We start from the raw sequence: 14042 nt of genomic DNA on the forward strand, positions 1-14042 counted from the left end.
TAGGGAGTCCCTGTGTTTGGAGCCAGAAACCCGTCACCACACCCCGATGGTCTGTGAGATTCAGATGGAAGCCTGAGTCCTCCCTGAACCCCTAGCCCTGCCTGGTCTCTTCCCCTAGAGAAGCGATGTTCTGTTCTCTCCTCAGATGTGCCATCTTCAGTGTCTCTCTGACTCATCCAAACTCATTGAGAAATGTGGGACTCGAAATGGCAACAACAATGAAGAACTCTCTGGGGGCTCACTCACTCAGGGTTCCTTACCTTTGGGGTATGTTCATTTTTCCAGAAAGCTGGGATGGATGGAATTCCCAGGAAAAAAATGAAGAAGAAGAGGAACAAGCTCAACACCGAGATGGAAATGATGTTGAGGGTCCCATAGAAACGTTCTGAGCCGAAGAAGCTCAGATAAAACTCTAGAAGGCTATTCAGAAATAGACTGAGTCCCATTTTCCGAACAACAACGCTGCTTAAAGCAACTGAGCTCTGAGAGCTCCGACTCTTGGCTTTATAGCCAGGCCTGCATCACAGAGCACTGTGGAGTCACAGAGGGTTTCTGAGAGTGGGGGTGGGTCCACCTTCAAGAGGGTCTGTCCACAGCCCCGCCCCCCAACCAGCCCAGCAGATTCCCTCCATCTCTTCTGGGCCTCTAGGTCCTTCTGCCCTACTCTCCTAGCCTGTTTTCCAATGTGCCTTTTAACATATCATACATTTATTTACCGTAATGAATGCTCTGCGTGTTTCATCTGTAACCCAGATATTAGCTGGGTCTCCTTTCATGTTGGACACTTTGACTTTGGTCTCACCAGGTCCACTACCTTACAAGTCTGAAATACTCCCTGGAAATTCTGCTTGTGCCCAGACGTTTACACTGAGGATCATATATGTCCTCAAATCCAACTTACATAATGTTGGGTAAAGGACTTGAAGGTCTTTTAAGACTTCCATAGTTTTGTGAATGTTAAATAGAAATTTTGTTTTAGTAAGTTATAATTGAATAATAAAGTCTAAAATATCATCCCTCCCCCACCCCCAAGGAATACATTTCACATAGGTTACATATATCCAACCCCTACGTTGTGTAATAAAGCTCTCCGCAGGACATTTCAAGCAGACATGGAGGTGGCCGAGTGGGTGTGTGTCAGAGTGTGATCCCCATACAACCCCACGACAAGTTCCTAGTTGGGGTACATTCCCACACAGAAGTCCGGGTCCACATATCAGACTGCACTTGGTTATATTGTCTACAAGGAGGAGTGTTTTCCAGAATCTTGACTAGAATAACATGCTGCTATTTGAGGAGGATCATTGGCTATAAGTCATTCGTTTAGGACTCTCCTAAGTTTTCAGTTTCCTAGGGACAATCCTCAGTGCTGTCTCACTCCCAGCCCTATTACTATGCCTGTGCGGAGCCGCATGCGGACAGCTGTTTTCAGGGTCCCCAAAAGGCAACTGGTTCAAATGAAAAGGATGTAGCCTCTCAGGGCTGTCAGCACCCCCTTACTTAGTGGGGGACAGAGCGAGCTTACTTGGACTCATGTTGAGTCTCACTGAACTCCCGCCATCATGGGTCCCTGGAAATTCTGTGCCATGGGGCTTCCCCAATGCTGTTTGTGAAGGGAAAAGCAGGCACTCAGATTGCGCACATCCCCTCATGCGCATGCTCCATTGTCTCCATAAACTTTACTTACAAAGATGATTTTTAAGGTAAAATTATGAAGAATCACAAAATGGTGACAATGGAGCATTAAACCCAGCACTGAGTGCTCCTGAGTGTCCCCTGAGTGACAGCACAGGTTGTCGTCATCCTCGACCTGCTCTGCAGCTTTCTTTCTCGCCTCAGTTTACATTCTGGACTTCCCTCCCTCCTTTCCTCCCTCCCATCCGTGCTCTCTAAAAATCAAAAGAAAAAGTATCCTTGGGTGAGGATTAACAACAACAACAACAACCAAAAAATCCCTAACCTAGATCTTCATTGCTTGTGATATGAGAATATGGATAAACTATTTGAGGATAAGTTTTTAAATATACTTTATGGAATCTTAAATAATCATTTTGTGGATGATGCATGAATATGTCCGTAAATGTTCTCTCCAAGGAAACAATTTGATATACTACATTATTTAAGTATCCTGATATTCTATATATATTTATTTACCTATATGACTTACCATGAGCTGATGTTATTTTAAAATTTTACTTTCTCTTGTATTTCTATTTATTTCCCCTTGCTTAAATTTTCAGTATCACTATACTATTAATTCTGAGTTTATCAATATAAAACAACACTTTTACCTTGGTTTAGACATTTTTGCTCTAATTTTACTTTGATAACAATATATCTATGTTTGCTTGAATATAGTTTTTCATCTGTTAGTGAAAAACTGTCTTGTATCATTTTGAATGTCCCTCTGTATGTATCCGATTTTCAAATTGTGTGACTTCAGTATGTATTCTTGAAGACTCTTTTTATTCATTTATTTAGAGAGGGAGAAACATCGGTTTGTTGTTCCATATATTTATGCATTCATTGGTTGATTCTTGTATGTGCCCTGACCAGGGATTGAACCCACAACCTTGGTGTATTGGGACAACGACGCTCTAACATACTAAGTTACTCAGCCAGGGCTGGGTATGTATTCTTAATCTTCAAAATGTAAAATTTCATTACATCATGTTGGAATTCATCTCTATTCACTTATCTTTCTTAGCTAGTGTGATCCCTCTCAGTTTTGAATTTGAAGTGTTTTCCTCAAATTGAGAGTTTTCTTTATTCGATTTTCATTATTGCTCCCTTTCTAAGCAGAATGCCTATTCCTTGTAGATTGTCTTTCCCTTTATCAGTCTGCATTACTATCATCTGCCACTAAATGTGCTCTTTCATTTTATCCCCTTCACGTCTTCATGCATCTCAGGTTATATATGCTTTCATCCCAGAGTCTTTCTGTTACTGTGACTTAGTGTTATTACCCTCTTATTACTTTGGGCTCCTCCTATTTAATACAGGAACTACTTATAATCTTGCTTGTATCTAAATCAGATAGCACCTACCTTTCCTGAAAGTCAGCATATTTGGGGGTGGGGGAAGGGGGAAGTGTTTTCTTCTTAGCATGTGGGTCTCTTTCTTTGGCATGTTGATTTTTACACACAAAGCATTCTATTCTAACTGCTTGAGGAAGACAGTTTTGAGGATTTACATCAAAGTCCTCATAATTGGCCTGACTGTTGTCTCCTACCTCTGGAGCTGGACTGTGATGGGGCAAGCCTCACAGAGGCCCTGCATGGCAAGTTTTCAGCAACTTCTGGAGCCTGCTTCCAGATATTAAGTTCTCCAGAGTTACAAAGGACACCCCACGCCCTCAGTTTTCCAATGACTTACTTATTTCAGTGGTTACTGGACTCTAATGCTCTCAACAGTGAAAAACAAGACTACCTGGGAGAAATTTTTGTTTTTTTTAAATTTTAAAATGGTTTTTTGTTACAAATGGGAGGTGAGAGGATTTTTTCCATGAGCCTCGCAGTTTCTGCAGAATGTCCCGGTGTGTGCAGGGAGAGAGTATATAATGAGATGAATATGTGAAAACAATATGTAAATATATATACATATAGATAGATAGATAGATAGATATGAATATATAAATAAACATATATAACTATATATATGTATATATATATATATATATATATATATATATATACAGAGAGAGAGAGAGAGAGAGAGAGAGAGAGAGAGAGAGAGAGAGAGAGAGATGTGAAAGAGACACATTCATTGGTTGCCTCCTGCACACTCCTTGACAGGGTCCTGGGGTGGAACCTGCAACCCAGGGACATGCCCTTCAGTGCACTGACCGACGCTCTAACCACTGAGAAACTGTCCCAAACTTCAATATTGGGAGTTTTATTTCTTTTAGAGTTGTAAGGATTAGTTTTAATATATTATTGAGAATTCAGTCTAGACTGCTTTAAAAAATTGGCTTAAATAAGAGAGAGTTTTATTTACTTCATTTTTCTCTCATACAGAACAGCATATTTGGTGACAATGGAGTTTGTGAGGCACCGTCCTTCTCTCTTACAGTTGTTCTCTCCCAAGGTGTTATCTTCAGCCAAAAGTGGAGAATCAGATGGCTTACCACACATCTTTATTCTGGCCAGTGGAACACGGAAAAGAGAATGTATGCCTATGTCCATTTCTTTTAAGGATCATTCTATTAACTTACATCGCTCGCTCATCTTGTTTTCAAAACCTTACACCATGTGTAATATTTAAATGGAAAGGAGGTTGGGAACCTCAGACTGGGGTCTTTAGCTAAGAGATCATGTGTTCAGCTAACATATCTGCTGGGGTAGAAGAAGGGGAAAAAGCACATGATATATGCAGAGTGGGAGGTGGTAATACTCTACCAAAATGTGTTTTCTGGATCTTTATTTATAGATGGCATAAATTTTAACCATGCAAAGGTCTTTAAAGGAAATATTTTTCTCATGTCTTTATTTTCTCAACTATTCTGTCCAACAGTGTACAAAATTAATTGATCTGCAATAATCCATCACGAAACACAGTTGCAGTGATGGTGGTTTTGAGAAGTTTGGGGCCCTCTGTTCTGTTCCATTGATCTATATGTCTGTGCCTATGCCAGTACCAGGCTGTTTTGACTATAATGGCTTTGTGGTATAGTCTGATATCCAGTATTGTGCTCCCTCCAACGTTGCTTTTCTTCTTTTTAAAGATTGCTGAGGCTATTTGGGGTCTTTTCTGGTGCCATATAATTTTTGGAATATTTTTTCTAGATTTATGAAATATGCCATTGGTATTTTAAAAGGGATTGTGTTGATTCTATAGACTTCTTTGGGTAGTATAGACATTTTAATGATGTTGATGGTAATTCTTCCAATTCATGGTCACAGATACTTTTCCTCAGAAGAAAAACAACAACAACAAAAAACTAATAGAAGAACAAAGTGCCCTGCAAAGTTACCAGGAGGATGGGAAGTGTTGTCTTATCTGAGCACAAAGTTTTTCGTCATGAGAGTCCCAGCAGTTCTCATCTGCAAGTGGAGATGGCCTCAGTTTGAAAAGTGAAATTTTACAAAAGCATGGGGGAGCAGATCAGACTGTACCAATGAACAGAAAGCAAGACAGAGAGGGCGATGAGGCCATGGCATACCCATGCACCAATGGCAAACATCTCTAAATTCTTTAGTAATCTTTTTACTGGCAAGATCCCTTTAAGGCTATAGGCCCCTAATAGCCTAGCTAGCCTCTATCAGTGGTTCTCAACTTTTCTAATGCCGCAACCCTTTAATACAGTTCCTCATGTTGTGGTGACCCCCCAACCATAAAATTATTTTTGTTGCTACTTCATAACTGTACTTTTTGCTACTGTTATGAATCATAATGTAAATTTCTGGTATGCTGTGTGTGTTTTCCCATGGTTGCGACCCACAGGTTGAGAACCACCGCATCCAGTTCCCTTCACCAATACAGGATCTAGCCCTGCTGATCCCTCTTTCTTCTGCCAACTTCCTTCTCTTCCACAACATTTTTAATTCTTTAGTTTACATAGCCTTGTCACAACACAGTCCACAACACAGGACCAAACACATTTTGATTAGGGAGTGGGCTTCTCTTTAGCATAACTTCTGAGCATGATTGTGATTTTATTTAGCAGTACATTTTGGGCTGTGTGTGTGTGTGTGTGTGTGTGTGTGGTTTTTTGTTTGTTTGTTTTACTCACACTGATGTGTCCTTCTATTAATCATTAATGATTGTTTTCCAAAACCTACCAAGTCTTTACTGAAGTTCCTATTGGCATCTCTATAGTTTTTTATATAATGTAGTTTTTGTTGATGTTGTATATGTATTTACTTCCTCTCCCCATGCCAGCTAATCCTGAAATAGTTACAACCACTATAGCTCCTGTTTTTAGATTATAAACTGCTGAAATGAAGCCGTGTCATTTCCTTACATTTCTTGCCTGCATTCCCTCTCTGAGTCCGGAAATGTGTTGACATCTTTTGTCTTATCCTTTCCCCTATTTGTCCTTCTCAAGTACTTACTCTCTTTCCATCCTCTGTTTACATATAGTTCGCATACCATACAATTCACCCATTTAAAGTGTATAATTTTATGATTTTAGTATTTTCAGATATGTACATCCCCACAGTCAATTTTAAAACATTTTCATGACTTCAAAAAGAAAACTTACAATCTTTAGTTGTCATCTCTCCTCCCTTTTCTTCCCCCACCCCCAGCCCTAAGCAACCACGAATGTATTTTATATTTCTCTAGTTTTGTCTGTTTTGAACATTTCATATGAATGGAATCACATGTGATCCTTTGTGACTGGCTTCATTCACTTAGCAAATGCTTTCAGGGTTCATCCATGTTATAGCATGTATTCATAGTTTTTATTGCCAAAAGATATGACATTGCATGGATATACCGCATTTTACTTACCATTCATCAGCTGATGGACATGTGGGTTGTTTCCACCTTTTGAGTATTATGAATACTGGATGCTACTGCTGTGAGCATGTGTTTACAAGTTCGGTGTGGACATGTGTTTTCATTTCTCATGAGTGTGTACTTAGAGGTGGAGTTGCTGGGTCATATGGGAACTCTGTTGGACATTTTGAGGACGGGCCAGACTCTTTGTCCATGTGGCTGTACCATTTTTCATTCCCGCCCGCTATGTGTGAGGGTTCCGCCTTCTCGACATTCTCTGCGAGACTGCTTCTAGCTTTTTTGTGTGTGTGTGCCTGTTGTTATCTCACAGTGCTTGTGATTTGCATTTTTTTCGATGGCTAGTGATATTGAGCATCTTTTCATCTAATATTTTACTTTTAATGGCATTTTTGGAAAGAAAGAGATAAACAAGTGTATCTGCTCTGCATATAAGTCATTTGCAGGCATAACACGAAAAATGCTTCTAAATATTTGAAAACACAGTGTTGTTGTTTTTAATATTTTGCTGAAAAGTCCCCATCTCATGGCTTCTTGCTCCTCTCTGAACAGTAGTCCAGCACATCTGTTGAACAAGTGGTGATTCCCTCAGTTTGAGGAAAGTGAGATTTGCCATGGATTTGAGGAGCTTTGTAGAGAAAATAGACAAAGGAAAGAGGGAACTGAGCTCCATTTGTTTTGTTCACATGTTAGTAAGCATCGGAGCATTATCTGTAGAATGAATGAGTTCCAGATAGTTCCATGGAACCAGTAGAACCCATTGTTAGATCTAATCCAGTAATGGTCAGTTACTTATAGGAAGCCATTTCTAGAAGAACACAGAGTTGAAATTTATAGGAAGGATTAAAGGGAACTGGAAGGTGGGCCCATTGTCGTGGAGCTTTTTAAATGTTAGTCACTAGCCGAAACCGGTTTGGCTCAGTGGATAGAGCGTCGGCCTGTGGACTGAAAGGTCCCGGGTTCGATTCCGGTCAAGGGCATGTACCTGGGTTGCGGGCACATCCCCAGTAGGAGATGTGCAAGAGGCAGCTAATCGATGTTTCTCTCTCATCGATGTTTCTAACGCTCTATCTCTCTCTCCCTTCCTCTCTGTAAAAAATCAATAAAATATATTAAAATAAATAAATAAATAAATGTTAGTCACTAGATGGACCATCAATTCTACCTCAGTAAGGGAGGAAGCCAAGAGCTTTGTGGATTGACAGGGAGTGAGTGGATAAATGAATGACCTGGAATTGAAAAATGTGAACTATGGGCATCTATGCTGGAAGGCTAGGGGATGAGGCCAAAGGGTCAAAGGTCAGACTATATTATTCCTGAGGCAGAGATGTTCCCGGTAATAAGGTCTGCAGGGTGGCAGTGACTGCACTGGAGCGGCAGCACAGGACCCCAAGATGAGGTGGTGTAGGAACTGGGAGGCTGCGTTATTGGCCGCTTGTCCACATGGCTGTTACAACCCTCCGCTGCCTGCTCACCTCTTCACGGCCCCTGCCTTGGGCCCCATTCCACCTTTAGATCCTTTTTGTTCTGCATTTTTTCTCTGATCTCTAGCTTCAGACATTGCATGGCCAATGGCATAACTCTAGACAAGAAGATGCTAGTGTGGTAGTGAAAGGGGGCTCTGTTTGGTTTTTGTTTGGTTTGGTTTTTTCTATTTACACTCAGGATTCACAAGGTTTACTGGGAAAGCTACCTGAAGTGTTCATGAGGACGCTCATTCCATTTTTGTGTTTCAGTCTGTACAAGTGGCTTTGCCTTCCCTCTAGACCACTGTAGAAAGGGTGTGTGTGTGTGCACATTTGTCAGGGGAAAAACAATACCGCCCAAACACTCCTATTCAGGGTTCACCCACCTGTGGGCTCCTCTGATCACTGACTTCTAAATAATGATTAAGCCACTGTCTCTTCTTCACTAACACTTTCTGAAAAATATACCCATCCTTGATCTTCTTCGGATGTGGAAGGCCTGTCTTCCCGGCTGCCTTCAAGGACATACAGCATTCCCTGAAGGGAAAGGTGTGGGCTGCTCTCCATGTTCCTTCAGGCTAAGCTATGAGGAAGGAGACAGAGCCCATCTCCTCAAACCTCATCAGGGAGGAAGTGGGCTTAGGGGGAGGGCACATGGTATCTAGTTCTCAACAAGAGCTCCAGGAAACGGTCACTTTTGGAAGCCAAAGGAAGCAATCAGTAGGAGCTGAACTTACTCCTTTCTTTCCTTAAGCACAAGCCCTGAGAAACCCTTGCCCCCAACTCAGGACACGGAGAAGACATCACTGTTATTACAGACACATTTATTAGGCAAGTCAATATTCCCCACAAGGAGGGAATTACTTGGGGGTGGGGAATGTTTGCCCCTGGAAATTATAGAGAAGCATTGTGTGTCTAAATCGTGGAGGCTGGTCTCTGAAGGCAGTGCCTCCAGCAGTGGTGAGAACAGCAGGAGGCCCGTTGGCAGGTTGAGGCCTGCAGTTGGGGCTTGGATGGGGCAGAGTCCCCCTGAGGGGCACAGATTGAGGGTGCTTTTGGCATATTTGCTGACCGTTTGATGCCACAGCGTTTTGGGGGGGTCTGTCCTCGTTTCTGGTATGTCTAGAATTGATAGAGCCCTGGCCAGCCAAGATAGCTGTGTGGCGGCCGGACACGGCGTTTGTCAGGTCATAGGAGGGAGCCCTGCGCTGGAAATGACGCCTCTGCGCTGGCTCTGCCTGGGCCTGCACTGCTCCCTTCTGCACGGGCTTCCCAGACTGCGCTGCAGAGGGAAGGGGCTCTTGGGGGCAGGTGGTAACTACTGCAGGCCGGCGTCTATCAACTTGGGTAGTTCCAGTAAAGGGAGCTCCTCTTTGAAGTGGGCCTCTACTCTGTGCAGATGATATGTGCCTTCCCATTTCCTGGGTGGTTTCTTCCATTTTACATTTGATTGAAGGACAAAGCCTTTGAAAAAGTCTCTTCATTGGATGTAGCACAAGGCTATCAGAAGTAGCCATCTGTGTTAGGCTGTGGAAAGTCTTGCCCCCAAGCATGGCCTCTAAAGCCGGGTCCCGAGAAGGAAATCTCTTCCCTCCAGGTCGGGAAATTCTCAGTCGTGCATCTCCTGCACCAAGCTCCTCACTTTTGGGGCCTGTAGGCTCTGGGGGAGGGCACACGATATCTTTCTTTACAGCTGGTGGGGAATTCTGATCCTGGCAGGACCTTAATGCCTGCTTAGGAAGCCATGGTTCCTGCTGCTTCTCCAGACTGACTCCGCTGTCCTCCGATTGGACATGCAGCACCTGGTGAACCTCCGTGTCCACACTGGACACACACTTACCAGGAGTCAGGGGGGCTTTGTAAGTCAAGATGTCCGAGTCACTGGACATGTCCAGGGGTTGGCCTTGGGCCTGGCTCTGCTTCCTGCTCTCCAACTTCAAGTTCATCTCAGCAATTAGTTGCTTTCTAAGTTCTGATAAGGTAGGAGCTAGATCTGATATTTTAGATGGTGGGTTTTCAGTGGTCACAGTGGTGTCTCTCTCTGTCTTTTGGGAGATTCCTGGCTTGCTGGTTGTCAAGACGCCACTAGTTTGGGGTTGAAGAGCTTTGAGCCTCTCAGCCCTGACTATCTCCCTAGACATGCTGGGCCTGGAAGCAGGTTCTGATTTCTCCCTATTTGCGCCCTGTCCTATTTCTGCTCTGTCTTTAGCATTGACACCGTTATTATTTGTCTCCTGTGGGGTCCCTGCTCGCCTTGCAGGCAGCTTCGGGGGTTGAATGTTGGCTATCACAGAACGTATCTGTGATACGTTTTTGCCACTAATGGCGTTTGTAAGAGGCAGTTTGGCTTTCAAAATTTTTTGGATTTCCTCTACGAGTGTGCCTTGGATATCAACGGGTTTATGTGAGGAGGGCTTTGAATCACTCAGCAGATGAAGTTTGCGATCATTCTCTTGGCTGTGTCCCTCCTCCTTCCCCTCATTCTCCTCTATTTGAAACATTTCTGAGCTCCTCTCATAGAAGCTTCCTGGTTGGCTCAATCCACCATTTGGATTTTCACTACTCTGGTCCTTCTCGACAGAGATCCGTGAGAGGCCAGAACTGCTCTTTGACTCAAGTATGCCTGAGCAATTGCTCAGTGGCCTCATTAGTGACAGAGACCCATTGATCATGCAGGGCTGGCCCTGGTGGTGTTGGATGAGCCTCTTTCTAAGGTGATGCTCAAATTTATCTCGAAATTCACTGCTAAGAGGAAACTCTACCGGATCGATGGAGATTGCAACATGGGCCTTAGAACTTTGAGCCACAGAGGTTAAACCCCACAAACTTTCCTGTTCTTTCAGCAACACAGTGCACTCCAGGTGTTCCGTTTCAGATGAGGTGTGGCATTCTGATTCATTATTGGGTACGTGGACATTCATTTCACTGACCTTTTTCTGGGTAATGGGACTGGATGGTAGGATTGGGAGTGGGGATTGAAGGTGGGCCTGGGTTTGGATCTGAGTGAGATGTAAGTGCTGGGACGGAGGCAGGGTTTGAGGCAAGGGTTGAGGTTGGACCTCTGCCAAGGATGGAGATTGTAAATCAGAAAGTCCTGGGGATTCTTGGTCTGTGAAGGAATTTGAGATGCTGTTGAAGAAGATGGAATATTCACCTGAGGCATGGATAGCAGAGGACAAGGACTCGCTATGCAGAGTTGGGAGACCCCAGAATAGCTGGGCAAGATTTTTCTTTATGTTGTCTTCCCAGGTCTTAGGATATATGTACTCCTGTGCTGAGTCATGCTCATCAGGGCTGAGAAATAAGAGATGACTAGGATCTATAAGTTTGGCTTCAGGGTCTGCCCCAAAAGAGATCTTTGTAGAACGGGGGGCAAGAAACCCTTGATGTAAATCATATTGGGTCAAGGTCGAAGAGCACAAGTCTTTGGGTTGAGGTGAGGAATGGTGCACTGGCTGTGGAGGCACAGTATGACCCGGTGGTGAGGGTGACAGAAAATTACCCAAGGTTGTCATTGAGTTAGAGGGGAGAATGGAGGGAGATGGTTGGGAAGGTTCAGGCAGTGGAGTTGGTATGAGGTCTCCTGGAGGGACTCCTGAGAAAGCAGAGGACTGATTGAAAGATGGCTCAGTCACAAGAGCTGTCACAGGAGCTGTGGAAGCCACAGGAGACCCAGATGGAGTAGAAGCTGCCAAAGCCTTTAAGCAAAGCCCATTGATTGAACTGGCTGCATTGTTACACACCTCACAGGAGGAGTCTGGACATAAAAGTTGACGACAGCGGGTGATGTCATAATTCTGTCCCAGGGTGCTGCAGGAGAGAGGAGGTAAAAAGATGCAGCCATGACCAGAACAAGGAAAGCAGGTCCTGGTGAGGGTGGGGCCGCCTGAAGCCTGCTGCCCCTTCTTACTCCACATCTATGACTTCATCATGCACTCAGTTGCACTCATCCCAAGCATTCACTCACATTACCCCCCCCTATGGCAACCTTTATCCTGACTAGGGAACGCTCCACTGAATCCCTGGAATTGCACAGAACATGTTATGGAGAGACCAGGGAAAATGGGGAAAGACTAGTCACCTTTTCAGGAAAGAAATCAGCTCCCTGTCGTCATCCTCTCTGTGATATCTCGAACCTGGCAACCAGGGGAGGGAGTTACATGTAATGAAGGTACACACATAGGCATTACACAGGGGTCCCTCTATGGGAGACCATTGGGATAATCGACTGTGAAACCCTCAAGAATTAGTAAATGAAATCAAATGGTCAATGATAATATTAATAAGGTGCCCCCCCCCCATGTGGATGTTGCTTAATTGATAAAGTGCTTTTATATGTATTACTAGAGGCCCGGTACACAAAAATTTGTGCACTGGCGTGGGGGTGGGGGGGGATGTCCCTCAGCCCCACTTGTGCCCTGTCACATTTTGGGACCCCTCAGGAGATAATGACCTGATGGCTTAGGCCCGCTCCCTGGTGGCAAAGGGCAGGCCCAATCCCTAGGTGCAGCCCCTGTTCGGGCTAAGAGCAGGGCCGATTGGGGAGTTGGGGCTCAACCGCTGTCATGCACAGAGCAGGGCGGATCGGGAGGTTGCGATGCCACCCCCAGTCATGCTCTGGGTAGGGTCGATTGGGGCGTTGGGGCGCCGCCCCGTCACGCACAGAGCAGGGCCAATCGAGGGTTGGGGAGCTCCCCCCTATCATGCACACAGTAGGGCCCATAGGGATGTTGGGGCACCGCCCACTGTCACACACAGAGCAGGGCAGATCAGGGTGTTTGGGCGCTGCCCCCTGTCACGCTGCTCCAGGGGCCAAGAGGCCTCGCTGCACCGCTGATCCTGGTGCTGGGAGGCATATTACCCTTTTACTATATAGGATAGAGGCCTGGTGCACGGGTGTGGGCCGGCGGATTTGCCCTGAAGGGTGTCCTGGATGAGGGTGGGGGTCCCCCTTGGGTGCCTGGCCAGCCTGGATGAGGCGATGATGGCTGTTTGCAGCTGGTCACACCCCCTTCAGGGTGGGGGTCCCCACTGGAGTGCCTGGCCAGTCTGTGTGGGGGGCTGAGGGCCGTTTTGAGGCTGGCGGGCGACTGAAGCTCCCAACCTGTCCTCTTTTTCTTTCTTTTTTTTTTTTATTCTGGCATTTATTTACCTTCTATGGCTGTCACTGGAGCTGAGAGCCGGCTGTAGCTCTGAGGCTCGGCTCCAGCTCTGAGACCTCGGCTGCTGAAAGCAGGTCTCTGGGTTTTTTTGGGTTCTATAATTAAAACACCGTTTCAGCTCCAGCTCCGAGGCCCGGCTGGCTGAAAGCCGGTTTCTGGAGTTTGTTTAGCTTCTATAATTGTAACATTGTTTCTCAGAGAGCAGTTCAGAGGCCGGCAGCAGCAGGCGGGGAACCTTGGCTTCCTCCATCACTGGAGCAAGCAAGCCTCCTTCCTGTTCCCTTCAGCTGCCTGGCTGCTGGCCGCCATCTTGATTGGCAGTTAATTTGCATATCTCGCTGATTAGCCCAATGGGAAGGGTAGCAAAGTGTTGGTTAATTACCATGTTTCTCTATTATTAGATAGGATTGCGTTTGGTGCTCAAAACCACTCTGAAGCAGAGGGGCCAAGGTCACAACAAAGAAGATTCTGATCATCCTGAAGCCAGAGTACTTTCTCAAAGTCAGGGGACAGAACTTCTGACTCTCGACATCTACTGGGCAACACCCATGGCCCAGGTCCCTCACTGCTTCTTACCCAGGGGCAGCAGAGCAGGGAATCTGAGCAGTATCTCAGGTCCGGTCTTTCCATGAGCCTCTCCTCTGAGGGCTGTTTCATGAGAGGGGCTGTATGTACCAAGTGACAGAGACCGTGGACCTGGTACCTCATGGGAAGGAGAGAGAAGGGTCACCCTTGGGGAGCTCAGGTGGAATAGGCAGAACCTTACCTTTCCATGTCCCACCTTTCCTCCTCCTCTTGGCTCTGACCCGATGCTGAGAACAAAAAGGAATGACTGGGTGATTAGGCCTCATTTCTCTCCTCCTCCCCCTAGGAAACTCAGACATTTACTATCTAAGAATAATGTCTCCCTGAGCCAACCAAATACATTTTAACTAATACAACCTTGTGTTCCTTT

This window comes from Myotis daubentonii, chromosome 11 (assembly GCF_963259705.1).
Source record: "Myotis daubentonii chromosome 11, mMyoDau2.1, whole genome shotgun sequence".
In the NCBI taxonomy this organism is placed as follows: Eukaryota; Metazoa; Chordata; class Mammalia; order Chiroptera; family Vespertilionidae; genus Myotis; species Myotis daubentonii.